This window comes from Stegostoma tigrinum, chromosome 9 (assembly GCF_030684315.1).
Source record: "Stegostoma tigrinum isolate sSteTig4 chromosome 9, sSteTig4.hap1, whole genome shotgun sequence".
NCBI lineage: Eukaryota > Metazoa > Chordata > Chondrichthyes > Orectolobiformes > Stegostomatidae > Stegostoma > Stegostoma tigrinum.
In genome coordinates, this window is record NC_081362.1 from 70389143 (window position 1) to 70408446 (window position 19304).

The following is a 19304-nucleotide window of genomic DNA, read 5'->3' on the forward strand; positions in this document are numbered from 1 at the left end:
CTATTGGTCTTGGCGGTGTCGTTGTAGCGTTGCCATGGCGCCGCTGTCAATCACTGTCAAACGTGCCAATCAACCAGCAGAACGTAGAGGCTTTCACCACTTTTGCACTGCGTGGGGGTTATCTGAAATGAATCTCAGCGTCGCCCACCTACCTCTTGAAAAGTTCAAATGTGAAAGCCTCCGCGCTCTGATTTGCTAAGTGGGACGAGTAATTAGAGGATGGGAAATATTACCGCGATCTTAACGAACCTTGTTAAGGTTGGAAGACGGGGCGAAAGTAAATGGGACAGCCTAAAAGACACGGTGGAATCGAGGGCTCCTCACTGAGACAGTTTAGACATGATTTGCACGTAGTTTCACTTCATTCTGCCGGTATGAGCATTAATAGGGCTGGGGAATAAAGGAAAAATGAGATCATTAGACCCATATACATGTCATGACTGTGTTTGTATAAGGAGATTTTTTAATCTGCCTTCAGCACTGCGCTTTCTCCGTGACCATAACTCTTGTTAATTAATAGCATAATTGCCAATCCGAAGCCCATTTGAAGTGTAGCGTGCAGTAATAACACTGTACATCGTCATGGCACTGGCTGTGCATCATTGCAGCTTGAGTTAAAGACTTCGCACAGATAGGGCTATTTGGGGATCCATGGACCGGACGTGGATAGACTGCAGGTAGAAGTTAATTTATATCCCTTCTTCCAGAAAAAAAGACTATTTCAGTTTGAATCATTGGCTTTCAGTGGCTGGAATAACGCGTTGCGTTTTAATTTTTTTTATTCCATCGGTCCTGGTGCTGGGAGCTCTGCTGGCCGTTGCTAACGTGCAACTGTATTCTACCATTAGGTATGTTCGCCTTTAAGAAGGTTTAATCAACATCTTGAGCCGGTGGCTTTTTTGTTTGGCTTCTGTAACTATGGAAGTGTGATTTACAAAGATTTGTACGGGTCATGGATGTCTTTCCAGCCTTACTGTGTATATTTAGACACGACTTTGCTTGGTGTTAAAAAGTGTATATTTTGAATGGGTTCACACACAGTAGCGAACAATACAGACATTGTACCGGATTGTACAACGCGTATTGAAACGCAGCATCCAGACTTCAACTAATCTGCCCTCAATAAAGCTGAAATAATTATCCTAAGCCGCCTTTCTACGGGGTAAAAAAAATCATTGAAGAATTCAAAACTTTTTTCCTTCTCTGGTCTCTTCCACATTCCAATGGATTTCGAAAAAAAATCGCGAGGCGAACGGTTATGTACCCAATCTGCTTTCCAGGTCCCGGTGAAAAAAGATATTGCAATTAAAAAGGGAAACAGAGAGCGAATTTGCTGTGCACAAAGATAATAACGCTAATGGGTGGTATGGGTTCTTTAATGGACTGCAAACTGTTTGCGGTCCTGTCATAGCGCACTCCGCATGAAGTAATTCCAAGTGGCACATGAATAGGTCCAGTTGGGAAGGTTGTTCAACTGGAAACGGCGATGCTCTATTACACATTCGCTGTAGATTTCTATTAAAAAGTATCATCTACGCCCATTTAAATGCCCTAAATTGTTTCATTCAGAGAAAACATAGAAAGAGGCAAGCTTCTAGCAGCATAATCTCTACTTTTATAATCACTTTAATTTTCGTTCATTGCTTCGCAAAACAAAAGAGAGAAAGGAAAGTTTAGGAAAATGCTTCTAAAATGTTGGATTAATATCCCTATAGGTTAACCCTGTGAAGTCCGCGGCAATCTACATTTATGTATTTGTTTCTTTTTTTCAGGTATACGGGAAGCTTCAGAAATTTCACTCACCACAGATGAGCACCTTTAAAAAGAGGACTCCTAGTAAATTCTATCCTACAGTCTTACGGGCAGTCATCAATGTATCTGAACAGAAATCAGTTTGAATGGTAGGTGTTGCCATTTATTTTCTGCCCCGCGCAAAACAAAGGAAAAAGATGAAAATGTACAATATGATTCCTTCTCTCTCTGTAACATAGATGTCTATATAGTATATACAAATGCAGGTGCTAGGAATAAAAGCAATGATGTGCGCTGTTTTCAGAGCCTATTCGAGAGACATTCACATAGTAAAGCTACAAGCACATAATTATTCGCTCAATCTTTGTGTGAAGAGTACAGGGTGTAAATGGCTTTTTAATGACGGGCAGCTGGCCGCTGCCGTTTGGAGCAGTGACCGTCTATGAAACAGCTTCATTCAAAGCTCTGAGCCCTGTCCGGCTCGTGCAACTGTATCCTCCCCGAAAAGAAAGCAATAGCGAAACAAAAATCACAATTATTAAGAAATGCTGCAATTATACAAAGTGACAGATCAGCATCCGGAAAGGTCCAGGTCTCTTTCCCCGGAGAAGCCTTTCAGGCTCCTGTAAGTTTCTGTTTTATTGGAATGATTTCCGCTTTTGTTGAGGCCGTTGTGTCTCACTGCTTTGCATAACGTATGATTAAAGTTGGATTGTGAAAAATCTCAAACCATTTTCAGATTTAACTGATTTACATGGAACGTTATAATACAGCGTTGTTTGATCAACCGTGCAAGTTTACACATGAAAAAGATACCTAAGTGTGGGCCAGTTCATATAATGTTGGCTCTGTATACATAAAGTAAGCCGTTTATGAGTTTAATCAGTTGGGTCGGTTAATTTGACTTAGAATATGTTAACTATTAATAAATCTGCTGCAAAGATTGAACTTATTCTATGTTGTTCTCTTCTCTAATCCAATATATAACGTAATGCTTTCGGAGACGTTTTAGTTACCCCTTGCAAGGTGGGGAATTGGCTTATTCATTGGTGATTATTTTTGGTATTGTCATGTCGCCATTATCGGTATTGATGTAGCAAATAGATTCGACCCTTTACTTTCGCCTTTGTTCAGTTTTGTTTGGCGTTACTTGTTAAATTTCCATTTTGTTTTACATCCTCTACTACTGTTTCCTCTACTCTTTCCTCCTGCGTTGACCTTGTCTCTTTAAGGTGGCCGGTTAAATGTGAGCTCCGCTGGGCCTTTTTGCTTGACGCTATATTCATTGCCAAGACGGGGCACGAACAGCTCAGATTTATCGACTGCCAATACAGTCTGTCCTCCATCCTCAATGCTGAAGTGAATTGCGTACATGATTTTATTTAGTTTTGCTTGCATTGTTGATTTTATTGTACCTGATCCATTCGTATTACAGTAGCTGCGTCATGATTTAACTGAGTTAACTGTATACATGATATTCGGTTAGAAGCAATAGTTTGCATGGATTTATATGGGCTTCATTCTTTTGGGCCATGGGATTGTAAATTTCACAGATAAATCAGATCGCCTTTGCACCTGAGATTGATTAAAAACAAGCAGTCAGATAAGAACCCGCTCAAATGCAACCAAATTATTTTAATTTAAATGGAGACCGAAATGGAGCATATAATTTCTCCAAAAACGAGCATCAATAAACTCGAATGATATTGAAAATTTGTAGCCCTCATATTAGAGATAGAATCATAGATCTTATTTATTATCTGGCGTTGTTAACCGTTTCTTTATATATTGTTCAAAGAGGGTACTGGTTTACTTCACACTGACTTTTACGTAATCAGGAAGTAGTCGCGTAGTTAAGTGCATGACAGCTCTCTCTTCCATTCCGAGTTTCTTTCTCTGCATAAACGTTCAAATTAAGGATGTGAATAGCACAGTATTCGGAAATTTGGGGTCTACAGCAAGTCGTTCCAATGAAGTGCAAACCAATTCCACCTCCCCACCTGCGCCATTAATGTTAATCCACTAAGATTCAACAAAAAACAGTTAAACATCAGAGGCGTTTACCGTCCCTTATGAATTGAGGACGATAAGTTCCAATTTGAAATTGCGCTGGTCTATCTGGACCAAGGGGTAATGACGTGAAGTTTTAACCGCCGGAACTATGCAAACTTGACCAGTCTTCCCCACCCCCCAACCCCCCGTCAATATATCACAGTGAAGGATCTGTGTGTGAACATTACAAATCCGCTGGCTTCTCGAAGTTTGCATTAAGAGTTGGTCATAGTTTAAATATAATCACGCGGATACGCCAAGCGAACAGGTTGGAAAGAATGAATTGTTCGCTCTGCAAAACGTAAAAAAAACTGTGAGGGTATTTGCAATTTGAATCTTAATATGTTGACAGTGGTGTAAGAACGCTTAAGGATGTAAACAAGGAAATATTAGGGAGTTAGAAGGAACCATTTGTTCTCGCAGTTTCAACAACTGTGTCAGCTGAAACAACTGTTTCAATCGACCGGTCGCTGCCTCAGTTGAGCGCCGGATGCACAGTTGATAGTGAGAAGGGCGGCAGGCATCAGATTGTGTGTTGAAAGACTTCCTAGTCTGTTTGTAAGGACACTTGGAATTTCTTGCCAGTTATTTTCCATGTGGCCTTTATTAAGTGCACGCCCTGCAAGGGACAGAGTGTTGCAAGAGGACTGTCCAATCAGGAGATTTGCACGCCTTGTTAGCGATATTTAATGAGGTCGCTCCATAGGCAAGAAATAAAGGCGCTTTACCGTAGATTTACCTTATGTCAATCCGTTACTTCTAATGAATTGAACAAAGATGTACGTCCTAGCCCTGCAAACCCAGCAGTTTTTGTTTGTGGGGGCGGGGGAGGGGGTCTGGAGCTGGCGGTGGTGCGAGGGTGGCTGAAGTTGCTGGGAGGAGGAGGAGGAGGTGAAAGGTGAACGCTGGGTTTCCTGCTACCGGGTTATGCGTATGTGTCAAAACGAATTAGTTACAGGAATAAAAGCACTGAATCCAATATAATATCATATGGTGCTATCATGGCTCATTGGTCAGTCGGCTTGACATTTCAATCTGCTTTAGTCAAAAAAAGTTGACTTAACTGCCTTTATATAATCGGTCCCTCGAGCTGCCCAAAGCAGATGCCCATCGTACTTTCTCCCGAATAAACCGCTCGATTGCTATCAAATTCAGGTAACCTTTCGATTGCCAATTGCTTGCCTTTGGCGTATGGCATTGTGCCTCTTCCCCTACTGGGTTAGCACTTAAAAATTAATTAGTCTTTTCAAATCTTAAAGTAAATTATTCGAAACAAATGTATAGTGCTCCCCCGAGGGACAGAGAAGCCAGGATAAAAGGTTTCTTTTTTGGTTGTTTTATTCCAAAACCTGACAGATGATGAAAGAAAATTTGCCAAATCCGTTCCCGTTACACTGGCTGAGCGCCTTCATTAATTGGTGCGTATGAGAACTAGTTTCTTACAGTAAGATGTTGTAAAATGCTACCGGAACTTTACACACTAGCGATGATTACTTTATTTGGATTATGGACAGCTTGTTATAGATAAACGAGAGCTATACAAGCCCAGCTCAGCAATCACCATCCCCCATACTATCGAACACTCTGCACTATAGACTAATTCTAATCCATTAGCCTGGCCTGCAGCAGATACATTGATTTCCATCACCCGCATTGCACTCAATAGATGAGTCAGTCAAGCGCAAGGTTTTAAGGTTGGAGGATTATCACGCCACTTCACTAAATAATAACACTAATAGTAATAAACTAATGACAAAAGCGCATCTCCTTGGCTTTTGATCTTATGCAATCCTTCTCCAAAGATCTTGCATTAATTTCAATGCTGTTGAAAGTAAATTTACGTGTTTTCGCTGAAATGGCATAATACTATAATTCATTTAATCATGAATTGACCTGACCTCTACCCCAAACCCCTCCGATACTCAAAAGTGGTAAGAACCATATATCACGTGAGGAATGGGAAATAAACTTATCCAGCTCGAACACGGGTGCATTTTCTTTTTTTTAAATTTCCCATCATGGTTTAATCAACTTGGCCATCCTTTTTTCATCATGTTTCCTTTCTTGGTATTTATTCTCGTCAATATCTTCCTCACAATCAAAGTCCAGCGACTTGTAACTGACTGGAAGGGCAATTGCGTCTTTTCACAGTGATGACACTGCATCTTTACGTGTTTTTTTTGGGAAAGAAAAGTTTTTCGCGAGCTAAACTTTGTGGGGAGTTCTCGGCCTGAGCTCCTGTATAAAGGGGGAGGACTTTCTGAATAAAATCGAATAATTAGTTACTGTTACTATTTGAACACGAACATATGGATGTCGTAATGCCTTATTGTAGTGGTTACAGCCATTGTTTAGTTACAGATGCCATTTAGGAATCAGAAGTCTGGCTGACAGCGTGGAAGTAAATTCATAACAACAGTCTCTTCCATACTTTTTCCAATGCACGTGCAGGATTACTTTCTCAAAGGGTAATGGGACAAGTCTGCTACATAAAAGTGGGCAAAACGATTGGTTACTTTCTGTCAAAAGTCGAATAATACGTCGGCGAGAACAGTTAGTTTCAGGAGTTTTCTCCGGCGACTTACTCACCTGAACTTAAGTGCAGTGCTGTAACTCCCACAATACAGAAGAGAAATAGTCTGAAAACAAAACTGAATTTGCGACAGAAATAGTTTAGCTTCTCTTCGTTCTTCATAATAATTTAAGCGTGTGATTTTTAACCGTACAATCATTTATGAAAATTGCTTCTTTCAAAATAGTTGCCAAGCATATCTACCATGAATTATGACAAGTCTCAAGCTAATTATGTTCCATATTATACACCAATTGACTTCTAACTCACGATGCGTCACTTGCCATTGCATTCTCGTGTAAATTTGTGCTCCGTATACCAATGTATTAAAAAGCTTAGGGAAAAAAATACCGTTGGCTTCTTTAACCGTCACTGAATGATATAAGATGAGGCAAACTGTTCCTGACAATGCTACAAATAAAACAATATACTGCTTTATCTGTGTTATAAAAGCTAACCACGATTGGAGATTCGAATTATAATCTGCTGAATGAATCATCATCTTAAACTGTTTGTGTTGTTTGCAAAGCAGACTTTCTCGTTCTAAGCAATAGCGTTGTGAAATTCTATGTCAAAATGTGTGCTGATAGCGATTTATGTCGAGCAGTTTTAAGGATTCGAAATTTTGCTAGCTAATAGGCAGTCTTACACCCGGGTTTCTCCGTGTTCCACGTTTTTTGATTTATTCAGCGAACGCGTTCTGTCAACATACTGAAGAAGATAAATAGTTTTGAAGTCAGCTAGAAACTAAAAATGGCATATCTGATCATCACCTACGTGATCACTACTACTTGATAATGCTGCATCAGCATTTTCGTCTGTTTTCAGTCCTGTTTATTTCCCATCGCCATCGCACAGACAAATAATGGACTGAAAAGTTAAGGTTCAATATGATCAACAGGTTCGAGTGTGCGTAGCCTTGGCGCTACTCAATATTTATTGAAAGCACAACATTCTCAGAAACCTAATAGCATATGATGGGTGCTATATACGAGTTTGGTGTCGAGTATTTATCGGGCAAGTGTTACGAATTGCTACTGGTTTGAAGTTTTAATTTTACATCATGTGCAAAAGTGTAGTTTGATTAAGTGTCGGAGCCAGGAAGGGGAATTTAACAGCCGTAGCAGCAGTTCTCCATTCTTCACAGACGGAGAAATTGTATGTTAGTAATCCCTCTTTTACATGTATTTAAAGCCGACTGATAATGGCTTTTACGTTAAATAAAGAATAACAGATCCCGAGCTCACCCTTCGAATGGATCCATCTGACCTTCAGCACGCCCATGCATTCGCGACAGATTTTATTTAAACCGATTTGGAGAAATACTTAAATGTATAAGCAAGGAGATAAACTAATATCAGGAATATGGATTGAACAATCAGTTATAGTAAACAACAAATGAGTGCAAGAGTTATCAAGCCAGTTTATTGAAAAGTAGGGTATAGTTCTCCAGCACTGAATATACTTCATTCTGTTCCCGTTTGAAACAATTGCTTTTCAGCTGGTGTTTACAGGCGTGTTTACAATTATGCCCACTCATTTATCTTCCCTATTTCTCACTTCCTACTGAATGAACGCATAAAGATTTTGTGTTAAACAAAAACAGAAATTGCTGGAAAATGTCATCAGGCCCGGCAGTATCTGTGGAGAGAAATCAGAGTTAAAGTTCCTCACAACGCTGTTCCCAATTCTGAACCAATTCTGAAGAAGGGTCACGAGACCGAAACATTAACTCTGATTTCTCTGCATTTCGGTTGCCAGGCCTGATGACTTTTTCCAGCAATTTCGTTTTAGTTTCTAATTTCCAACATCCGCAGTTCTTTTGAGTTTTTTTATATATATTGCGTTAATGTTGATCTCAAACAACAGTATAATAATGTTCAGTTAGTAACTATCAATATTTGCAGCATCATGTTCCAGAATTGTACAGTATATAAAACAGACTATCGGTCTAACCTAATGTGCCAGTGTTTACACTTTCAGTTGACTTCTCTGATTATATCGTTTCAGCATATCCCTCAATTTCATTTTCTATCATGTACTCAGTTTTCTTTTGGAAGCATCTAAGTTATTTGCCTCAACCATTTCCTGTGATCGGAATGGGTTTCACATTGTAACTACTCACCAAATAAAACATTTCTCCTTATTTATGTCGATATTGGATTTTCTTTAAGGTAGCTGCTGAGTATTTATAGTCTGTTCATTTTATTTCCATTTGTGGTAATGTTCTCTTTGCGTCTGTCTTATTCATGCGTAATTCTGAAGACTTCTATCAGGTTACCTTTAAGTCTTTTCTACAAAAAAAAGTCCCTTATCTATGCAATCTTTCTCAGTAGTTGCAATATCCTAGCCTGATATTAATCTTGTCAATCCTCTCGGACGTTCATTTTTTTTTTCTTTTTATGTCCTTTTGTATGACAAGGAAACCACAGTCGCGCACAATATTCCATGTGCGAGCTGACAAGTGTCTGTGCAAGTTCAGCACACATTTATCACTTTTGAATTTTATACTACACTTTATATTTCACTTTTGTTAGCTTTTAACATCCTTTTTTCTCAGATGCATTACTGTTTTAAGTGATTTTTCTCTTAATTTCTATGGTGCATGTGATATTCCCTTTTTCCTACTGAGTAGGTCACCTCACCTCACTTATCCTTGTTAAATGCGATTTGCCATTCAACTCTCCGGTCTGTCATAACAATCTTATATAATGTTGCATATGTCCTAATTGGTAGCTTCACTCCACCAGGACCTGCCCGCCCTCCTCAACCCCACAGATCATGATATTCGTTACAGAGACGAGAAATTACGGTAAGTTCATTCGCTTGGGTAGCAGTGAGGGTAAATACGAATTCGGTCGCAAATTTGACCATTAACGATTTCCCCACTCATTACCTATGCTATTCTATTCAGAAAGCGATGCAACCTAATCTGGTTGTACAAATTATGAAATGATTGTTCGGTGTTTACTGGTGTCAGGATGTTTGTGGGAATAAGAATTGTCCATTCTTGTACTTTACTGATCTTATTACTCAATAGTGCAATCTGCTGTTTTATAGACGTGGGAGTATTGCGACCGTGTAAATGGCGTGTGTGAGAGAATTTGTGTCAGTCTGTCAGTGAGTAAATGAGTGTGTTATCAGTGTGTGCCGAAGTATGAATCATGCTGCTGTTCTACTTTGCTTTTCTTCGGATGGTTCACTGGCAACCTTACTGTTATTCTATACATTGCCCCCCAAGTCCCAAGGAATTGCTTTCCGTGCGTGGATTTTGTGATAAAACTATAAAACTACAGCTATGCATTCTGTATTCTTGCAGTGAGATTATCCTGCATTGATCTGCAAACTATGCACCGCCCGAAAAAAAAACACAGAAGGTGCTGGAGAAACTTAGCAGGTCTGGCAATATCTGTGGAGAGAAAAGCAGAGCTCAATGTGACTCATTGCAGCTGAGTTCCTCCAGCATGTTCTGTTTTTAATTTCAGATCTACAGAACTGTTTCGACTTCTCTTTTGCTCTTTATGGCAAACGTTTTTCGGCCTAGTAGTATGCTATTATTAAGTACTACCTCGAGTGTTTAGAAGTATGATCCAATTTAAATTAGAAATCAAGTATATATAGTGCCTTTCAAAGCCACCGAGCATCTCAAAGGCTTCGCACGTATGACGGCAATTTGAAACACAATCCCTGCTTCATGTCAGAAATAGTGCAGCCAACTTGGACACAGCGAAAACCAACAGCTATGCGATATTTTTTATTCCCTTGAGGGACACGGGCGTCGCAGGCTTGGGCAGCATCTATTGCCCATGCTCAGTTGCCCTTGAAAAGGTGGTGGAAAACTGCCTCATGAACCAGATCATGTTTTATGTGGGGCTGACGTGGGAGTAAGTATTGCCCGAAATAACTCCCCTGCTATTTTCACTCCAAAGTAATGCCACAGAATCTTTTGTGCCCACCCGAGAGGACGAATGAGGATTGTATTCAGGTTTGCTCGGAAAAATAGCATCCCCAATAGTGCAGCACGCCCTCAGCAGTGTACCGAGATGTCAGCTTCCATGACTGTGTTCGGGTTCCTGGAGCCGGACCCGAATTATCTTTTGAACTGTGGAAAGGATGCTACAAATACGGGTGACCCGCTAAATCTGGAACGGCATTTAAAAAACCTTAGTTTAAGGCGTTGCTGACCATTCGATAGCCAGGTCATTTTACGTAGTTGGCATGATTGTGAAACTAGCCTTGAAAAAGATTTGTTCTCATTGCGGTGACACACCGTTTAAAGTTTTACAAATTGGATTCCAGTGAGCTCAGAAAGGATTCCCAGATGTCTAAATTGTAAAGTCGTTTCTGTTTGTGTTGCAATGTCAGACTAAGTGATTCTTTTTAAACAGGGCATGGAAATCTCTCAATACAAGTATCACAAGTGGAGGTAAGAACTTGCACCTATGTAAATAAATCTAAATCGACCACCCGCTGATTATCATTCCAAGTCAACCAAACATCTGTACGAATTAATTACTGGAAGGTTACCATAGTATTGTCTATGCAGTTCATTTATAATTGTGTCATTGATGCACATAGTGGTTAACTGGACAAACAGACAGGTGGTTCGAACATAGATACCAAGTAGGTAGGTCGACGCATCGATAGATAGGTAGCGTAAATAGATAGAATTTGCGATTTTTTCCACAGTTACACTATCTTGGCCTCTACTTCAGCAGTGGCGGTCGAGAAAATCACATTTGGGCAACCTTTTCTTTCTCTTTCAGTCCGTTTGGACAATGTACAAGTAGGGAATCTTCTTTTCAGATGTACCCATAGCTACAATCCAACGTAAACGCAAGCTCCAATTGATATTCGTGCAAAACTTATTTAAAGGCCTCAATGTATTTACAACTTGGATTTTTAATTATGGCTGGTTCTTTCAGACACTCACATGGAGCGGGGTTTGAGATGGTTTTAGGGACTTGCAAGTGGGGGTTGGTGAGGGGCATGTAGCTGTGAAAAGTGCTGAAAGATAGCATTTCGATTTCTTATTGTTAATCCAAAACGTGTTGTGTTGGTAATGCATGCGTATGCTTACATATCCTCAATAGAGCTTTGGTTCTTCTTTTACAACTGGAAATGCCTGGGGGAAAAATAGCATATGACTCTTCATTCTCTTCCCTGCAAAGCCTAGAGCCTGGTATTAATGCACCTAGTCATACAGAAATTGTAAATGTGACATTATTGTACCAATCAATCCAAATCCAGCCTCTATCGAAATCTTATGTTTTACACGTGTTGTTGAAACATTTGGGTTGTTTCTTTCTACTTACAATGTTTGCTGAGTGAATAGAAGTTGATTGTACTAATCCCTTATTATTCTGCTTGTCCTACTACAACAAAACTGCTGGAACTAATTAATCGGGGCTTCATATGTTCATATACAAAAGCGTTACACAAATAACCAATTTATGAACATGATTGTATTCTACAGTCCACAAACACAGTACTCTTGAAACACAACGATAAAGTTGAAAGGAATAAAGTACAAAATAGTACAAACAACATATACAAACGCAACAGTCAAATGCACAGACTGCGCAGATACATGATGCATAACAGTAAAAAATACGTTAATAACGCACATTTACAAATAAATGATGCACAACTAACGCATGCTAACTGAATATACATACAGTTATAGATGTACATGTCCGAAACAGTGACAACAAAACTTCACCATAAACATGTATACATATTTTTGTATGCGGTATATTCACAATGCAAACATAGACAGTGGTCCTGTATGATCTCAAAACAGAATATATGTTTTGCACAGGTATATACCGATAGATAGAGAATATTCAAACGAAACAGGTACATGGAATGTGTCAACATATACAAGATGGACCGAGTGGTCTCTTTCTTCGGTGCACGATGCTGATTAACAATATAATGAGCACTAATACGACATATAATCTATTAAAACACCACACATACAAATAGTCGTAACGTAAGCAAATTAGTCACCCTAAGAAATACACTAACAACGTTTAAGTGTATAAATTCAAGCTCTATTCACGCACATTCATACACAGCAGTATACATTAACAGAACAGAGACTTCAGATAATTTCTTTTTATGCAGATAGAACATGACATGCCTTACCAGAAACAGTGGTGGAAACTGGATCCATTAGTTTTTAAAAGAGAATTAGATAAACAGTTAGAAAAGGAACATGTGAACAGTTAAAGGGAAAGTATAAGGGAACAGATTAAATGGTTAACTCCTTCTGATAACTGGCGATGGCCGGAATGATCCTCTTTTGTGCTGTGAGATTCAAATGCTGATTGGAAAATATGTTAGATATGAACTACATGGCTAGAAAAAATACCAACTCTACGCGAAACACGTAAACACAAGCACTATAGCAAAAAAAATGCATAGCACACAAGATGCACATGGATTACAAAATAAAAAAAGGATAATACAGACATATATGAGGTATAAACAATGTCACCCTTAAATCAAACGCACAGAAAGTGAGATACAACTATCATAGGAAACCACACCACTGTGGATACAACTGGTCGGTGAAACATATATACTGTACCCGTAAACACATTGAATTGCAAGACCTATAACTCTTGAGTATCATTAAATTATCACTTTTGAATTCAACGGACTGAGAATAAAATGATTTATTAGTCTTCCTAACCGTTTACTTTATGGTGAACGTTGGTCTCGAGGCAGTAATGCGACTACATAATACACATCTTCCTGTAGCAATCTTCTACAAAAATAGATGAGACAGGTTTGAATTGAAAATCTTTATCCTAACATTATTTGTTAGCAAATTATGTTAGCCGTAATACTAACGGTGTGACCAACCTACATAGGTATTAATAGTGTGAAAATACTGGGCGAATTGTAATAGTTTCCCTCGTTATGCTCACAGCTCTAAGTTTAAATAATGGTCCAAGATCATGGAGAAAAATGCGAGCGACACTATTATTGGACCAGCAAGACCACAAAAAATGCAACATTGACTTTAAATCCAATCAAGGAGCTGCACCTGAAACTATCTGGCGAAGTATTAGAGGGATCAGATAGACTGTGGATCTTTCGGAGTTTAACAAAACCGCTTTTACTTTAAGTCCCTTCGCTCTTCCTTCAAGCTATGGTGGGTGGGAAGGAGCGCGAGGGTGGGGGATGGGACCAGCAGCAAACACTTCTGTCCAAAGTATTGCTGTACTAATTTGTATATCATCCTTTGGTAGATTTACAATTTCCTTGTATGGCTTCACAAATAGCACAATAGGATCAATTTATAAAAGCGTGACCAAGAAATAGCAATCAACGAGGAACTGGTTAATGTTGATAATGCAACTGTTGTAAATACACAGAAATCTATGGCTTATTTAAAACTGTTGGCAACATTTGAAAGAAGCGACCTATTTACAAGTCTGAGACTTTGCGATTGTTGTGAACCTATAAATTCCATTCCCCTTGCATAGCGTTTGGACACAACGGAAAAATTATGTTCTCAGTTCCCTGTAGAGGACGCTGTCATTAGCTAGGGCATCCTCCCTCACCCAGCATCCTTCCCCGTCAACACCCCAGCCCCAGCAATGTCCCGTCCCACGCACGCTCTCCCTCAGAACCTGGGTATCAGTCTGCAGTCTGATCTAGCCTAGGTTGAAGAGCTACTTTCGGACAACTTTGGGAATAATATCGGAGTCCGTTATCATGATTAGAGATGTGTTCAGGTTCTAAACTAACGAACTGATGGAGCTGAGTTTATTTCTAAATTACATACATTTACAAATTACATTACATTTCTAAATCCAAGCGAGACGTTGAAATGTGTAATGATTGACGCATGAATCGGCTGCAGCTTCAACCGGTACTCTGAAGCCTTTAGCAACTGTTTGACATTAATGGAAGGTGTAAAGATGCAACAGCAACAGGAAAATCTTATGTAGATATACTGTCTTCTATCACTCAAGTAATTGCAACACGTAATTACATTTCTGAACATATTCACATGTCTGAATAAACTTACACAATAATCAGGATGAGTGCATTGTTCCAAGCTGGAAGAAATATGCCGGGGTGAAATTTTCCGTAAATTGCAGTCAGATGAACACGCCAATATACTATACTAACACGATTAGCTGCATACAGTGCTTCACAGTCAATCATACTTTAATATTCCATAAAGTTGTGGTGGCAAAATGAAGATCAGTTTAGGCAGTTGAATTGATCAATAATATCTTTCTAAGCTTGTGTACTGAATGGCCAGTTGATACAGTATGTAAACTATCTATTTGCGTTTAAAATATTTCTCAATTTTAATTTTCAAGCTAAGCCGTTCAAACTGTTGGGCTGATTCAACTTGAAGCACCCATTCTGAATGGAATCGAGTTATTGATTCCATCTCCCTGTTTAAAAAATGCCCAATTACTTTGCATCATCCAATATTTAAGTGAAATGAGTTTTATTGTACATGTATCATCTCAAGCCATTTGATGACACCGGCTCAATCCTCTCAACATGTCTTATCTAGCAGTTTGACACACTTCCTCTGTTATGAAGACAGCACTGACCATCGTTCTTACAGTTAACTTTATTCGTTCTCACTTTACGTTCTGACTAATTTCTCACTTAATTGCGTGAGGTTAAATGGACCTGGAATACATTTAAAACAATGCGAGGGTTACAAGACACATAACGTTTCCCTAAAAGGGGATTATTTTTCTGCCCATCGCCTTAACATTTTGTTTATTTTGTTCGTAATTTCATTGATATTACCGATTTTTTTTTGCAGAATTGTGTTGCATGACAAAGAACGGTCATTATTGTCAGCTGCATAATAGAACTTCAGCACTCACCCTTCACTACTCCCTCCAACACACAAGCACTGTTGTTATTCGTGTATTTTGTGAATCCTTGCCATAGAATTGATTGTTAGCTTATTACAATATTGGGCTGCGTTGCACATCGCTGTAAGATAACTTTCAGTATTGTTGGGCCAATGTTTAATGGGATTGTCAAAATATTTTATGTACCTCTTTATACCATGGTTCATCCGTAGATTTTGTAAATGAAGAATGACTGCCAGCTTTTGAAGTATTCCAAAGTGCATACTGATGGACATTATAGCATTCCACATTTTGCTGTTCAATTTGGGCTGATCAGTCCATAATTTTTGCTCCGTGAATAGATCAACGATCTGCATTTGCCTTTTGGGAAATCTCATCGTCGATGTCAGATATGACACAAGCTGAGCAAGGGCTAACCCATTACTGATATTGTTGATAAAGCTTCATGACAATTGAATCTTATTTTTAAAAAGTTATACTGACTTTTTTGTCATCAAACAGAAGAATCTATTCTTTATGACGGTTGAACTACGCAACAAAATGATATACTAGAAGAATAATGAGTAAGTTTTGCTATTGAAAGTGTAAAATTAAGTCGTCATCGATAAGCAAAAAGCAATGCCACTCACTCACCAAATTGACAAGTTCAGCTATTTCTTATCGTTTTTCTCATAATAACGCAACGACATGATTTTTTAAAAAAAGATTATATCGTGTTTCCTTCTGCTGCGGGCAGTGCAGGAAGTATGTTTCCTACTAAGCTAATGCTAAACGTCTCGATGGCATAATACTGGTTTAAATTGAAAGACTGTGTCTCAAGGATGTTTTAACCAACTCCGATGCAGTTTGGGTTGCTTAAATGCAATCTTCTCTGTAACAGTTTTTTTGTTTAGCATAACCTTGCTTGTATTAAAAGTGTTATCATTTTAATTGATGGAAGACACACAAACACGCAGCGTCCCCTGATCGAGATCGCTATATTTGAAGGTCAGATGCACACCTTGTGGCTAACGTCTATAACTGGATTTTGATATTTCGGAAGATATATTTTCCTCGATTAATTTACAGGATAATAGCATAAATACAGCATTCACTGAACATGTTATTTACGTTTGAGCAATGTCTGTCGAATATCATATTCATCTGTCTCCCGGTTTCTATACCACAATCAATAGAGATAAGGACATCTGAAGTCTGAAAGGAGAGTGAGCAGCAGCACCGTGACAGGTACAATACACAGTATTTCCTTGATTGGATGCTACTGGCAGCTTTAAAACAATTGCATCTCGACCAGCAGCTCGTCGGCGATTATGGTGTGAAATTGCAAAGATGTTTTGCAATTGTCATAAGATACTTCGTCATTAGAATGCTTGACAACTGTAGAATTCATAATGGTATGCATGCACTTTCCAAATTAGTGGACGTTGACCATTGTACAATTGTATCTGCTCAACTAAAGGTTACATAACCAAATACAACTGTTGCAAAATGAGCTCCTACAGGTAAACAAAGCATATGTGATATTTGATTAGTTGTATCAAATACGGCAACGCACTTTATTTATTGAATCGCTTGTGTTTAATATTTTCCCTAGACACTTATTACATTTAATGCATTTGTCTATTTAAGTACGAATATGCATACATTCCACTTTACTAATACAGAACTCAATTAGAAGTAAATTTAGTTTTATAATAACAGGGGCAGTAACTTGGGACTCTAATATCAAAATCAAATATCAAAAAAAAACCATTATGTTCCATGCTGAGAATTGGCATACATCAATGCAATGTAGACATTTTGCTGGATGTTAATGTTGGATAATACTTTATGGATGAGTTATATTATGTGTCCATGTTAATAATGTTATAGATCATACGATATGCTGCAACTGAAGAAGACACCCATGTTTCTAAATCATTGCCTTGACTTTCAATGAGCTTGAAATGAGAAATGGACATTGTCTTAAATTAAGCAGCAGAATTTTGATTACGTTTATGACTAAAATCCATAACTACATGAAACACCCAAGGGACAACGGCACAGTGGGGAACAGAGTACTTCTACTCGCACCATTGCTGAACCTCTAGATTAGTCAAGTATGTCATTTAAACTGCTCAGCAAATATCACCAACAAAAATGTACATTACAGTATTGGGTGATTAGTACAAAAACAACATACCAATACGTTGTGACCAATTCCATTTTAAAGAAATCTTAAATTTGTGCTTCCTAAATGTCGCCTATATTTCCTGAATGTTGTGATGTGTTGGTTTATGAAATGATATACTATATAATTAATGTTGTAATATATGTATATACTTGACTTTAGTATGTACTTATCAGATGTTGTAATATGTATGTTTGCATTGTTTTAATGTAGTAATATACACTTTCTCAATTCAGTAGCATGTTACTGACAGTTAGAATGATTTGCTGAATATTGTAAAATATATACTTGCTTAACACTAACAAAGGCATTTTCTGGTCAATGTAATATCTATGTATGTCTTCGACCAAATGTTATACAGGTTTGTTGATTATGTACAACATGTTTACTGAATTCCATCATTATGTTATCTAGATATTGTAATAAAAAGGCAAATATTGCATGAAATATGTTTACTGAGTATGAACATTATGAATATACATTTGCTGAATACTGTAATATGCATCTGCATTATGATCACAACATTTATTCACTGGGTACAAAAATTAATTTATGGGGTAATTCAACCATTGTGCATTACTCAAACAGAGCTAGTGTTCCATAGCTAAAGGAAAGTTGTGGGTCTATGTAGTTTAATGAGCTGGTGTAGTTTATTTGTGTTTTTCATTGTTTTATTTAGGTTCTGATTCTGACAGTAAACTGTTCTAGCCTTAACAAGAAGGCTGTTAAAAAAGGACCACTAATTATTTATTTTTTCTTCATCAATGAATCAATCTTTGTACTGTGACTGTAACCTATTAATGTGTTACCACAGATTTTGGGAAAATACTTCCTTTCAGAGTCAAAAGGGGCTATTTTTAAAGTTTGGTTCATTTCTAATTTATGTACCACTTGCCATCTGTTCTTCACATCTTGCAACGGTTTTGCTATTTTTGTTTTTTTTTAAACAATCTTAAAATGTTTATTCCGTTTTGTTTTTAAGCCTATACGTTTCACCTCAATAAAGAACGGGGCAAGAAAAGAGGCGAAATTGTTTGGACTTAGCTTCCTGGCCACAAGAGTCAAAGTAAAATAAAGTCAACAAAAACAAAAAGGCCCCTGTATAAAAATAAGCCTTTTTCCTGAAGTGATCAAAAGATTTTTTTACTCATTATTTTTGATTCAGAATAAACGCTAATAAGGCACGCAATGTCTTTTCAATTGTCGAAAGTCTTTATTTCAGAAAAGGGATTACCGCCAGGAAACAGGGGAACAAAAGAAAAAATGGCAGAAGTTTTGGTTCCAACCTCACGAAAGCCGGAAGGTCTCGACTTTTTGACGTTATTATCGCGTTTGTACAAGCCTGATTTATATTGTAGACTAAGCCGGGGTGCCAGACTCATTACTGGAGCGTAACCTGCAACAGAAACCGCAATGTCAGGGTCTATATATACTATATTTCTCTAGTAGTACACAAATTCAAATTGTATTGTAGGGTTTGTGTGACTTTGCAGACAGCTAACAGAAAAGCACCACACATACAAATATATCCGGCAGGATTTTAAAGGTATTTTCCAGCACGTATAAATAAAATATTCAGGAATTATAGAACGCTTACTTAATAACCAGTGACACGCAGTATAGCTACATTTGACAGACACCTGTTAAACTCGATATTCAACTTTAATAAGATGGCATAGAAAATAGCAACATACTGTGGTGGTTTTCACGCTTTGTAGGCTGTTCTCGAAATGATACGATGACTAAAACAATTTCAAAATAAATTGATGTAGACTTTCGCTTAATATATGTAGGGGGGGAAAGGTGAACATTTATCGCAAGATAATTTTTTTAAAATTGCGTGATACAAGATCTTATATATTTTGTTATGCATGCATATCTTCCATCGATA

General features: G+C 38.1%; 1 long non-coding RNA gene across 3 annotated transcripts; it reads left to right on the forward strand.

Annotated features, from left to right (window-relative positions):
* Positions 1-212: 212 nt before the first annotated feature.
* Positions 213-17838, forward strand: LOC125454547 (uncharacterized). 3 transcript variants are annotated; one of them, XR_007248026.2, is made up of 3 exons: positions 213-677; positions 1773-1901; positions 15456-17838. It is a non-coding gene; the product is annotated as an uncharacterized LOC125454547 (long non-coding RNA). The 3 variants fall into 3 exon arrangements; XR_007248025.2 differs by having other exon boundaries at positions 213-372; XR_007248027.2 differs by lacking the exon at positions 213-677 and adding an exon at positions 695-848.
* The last annotated feature ends 1466 nt before the right edge of the window (positions 17839-19304 follow it).